At 37.8% G+C, this 1270-nt stretch overlaps 1 long non-coding RNA gene across 1 annotated transcript in view; it reads right to left on the reverse strand.

The window, feature by feature from the left end:
- Nucleotides 1-312: 312 nt before the first annotated feature.
- Nucleotides 313-1270, reverse strand: part of LOC104079086 — a gene marked incomplete at its 3' end in the record, with an annotated part of 58049 nt that continues 57091 nt past the window's right edge. The window contains exon 3 of the long non-coding RNA XR_683545.1: nt 313-411. This is a non-coding gene — a long non-coding RNA (uncharacterized LOC104079086). The remainder of the gene's footprint in view (nt 412-1270) is intronic.

A 1270-nucleotide genomic window follows, 5' to 3' on the forward strand; every position in this document is an offset into this window, starting at 1 on the left:
ACTTCAAAAATACACTGAAATGAAAACGTCTTGAGATCAGCAATCCTGTAAAACCATCACCAATAATAACAATAATTTTACATAAAAATAAAAAATAAATCCTGCCTAGGACCGCATAAAATGCACAGGGCTAGTAACATACAGCAGTAAATTGCAGCCATAAGCCTCATTCAAATGTGGTTATGTACATGCATTAAGCAGCAAAAAAAATGACTGCAGGAGCTCAAACTCAATATATTCTACACATTTCACTTCCAGCAAAACTTGACTAAATAAGGATCTCATTCTCCATCACAAAAGAATGGATCTTACCTTTGTCTTCATGTCTACTACATAATTTTCAAAAGTCTGGTTCTCCTTATTGTGTTCACCACATTGTCCAGATCCCTCTGATCCATTGGAAGCTGCAGACTAAAGAGGGGGGAAAAAATCAAATAAAGTAGCTGAGATGTGCACTATAATTCTATTACACTTAAATGCAAAGATTAGCATGCACATACTAAAAGGTAGCCTGAATTCAGATAAATATCAAGTGGTTCATACATAAGATTTTCACCTTAATGTTTTGTCATGCAAAAATTTCTGGGTTTAATTTTATGGCCACTCCCATGGAAGTCTGTGAAAGTCTTAACAGGCTAAATCTACAAGATGATGCTTATCACAATCTCTAGTTGACTTCAGAAGGCATTCAAGGTGCTCTGCAGCTCTCAGCATCAGAACACAGAGATAAGGAAGGAAATCAGTGCCCTGCCAAAAAGGCCTGCGGACGGTAACAGGGTTCTCATCTGGAGTAGCTGCAGGAATAGATCTCCTTACAGCACCAACCAAATTATCTGGTTTGTTTTCTCATTTCTAATTCATGACATTCTCCTAAGTGACATATTTTTGAAAGGGTTTCATACTTGTGTAGTAGCCATATTTGCAAATCTTTTAAATTCAAATGCTTTTTTTGCTACCTTTCCTTCATTTACACGGATTTCAATCTTATATTGCTTACAGAAAACCCTCATAAAACACACAGTGTTTTTTCAAATAATATCTTTAATAGTGTCCTGGTTTTGGCTGGGATAGGGTTAAATTTCTTCCTAGTGCTGTGTTTTGGATTTAGTATGAGGAGAATGTTGATAACACACTGATGTTTTCTGATGTTGCTAAGTGCCCTCCTAGTCCAAGGACAGCTCCCATGCCTACTGACTGAGCTAGGTACACAAGATGGGAGGGAACATAATCAGGACAGCCAGCCCAGCTGGCCAATGGGGTATTCCATACC

Source organism: Fulmarus glacialis, unplaced genomic scaffold, assembly GCF_000690835.1.
Source record: "Fulmarus glacialis isolate BGI_N327 unplaced genomic scaffold, ASM69083v1 scaffold1997, whole genome shotgun sequence".
Classification (NCBI taxonomy): Eukaryota; Metazoa; Chordata; class Aves; order Procellariiformes; family Procellariidae; genus Fulmarus; species Fulmarus glacialis.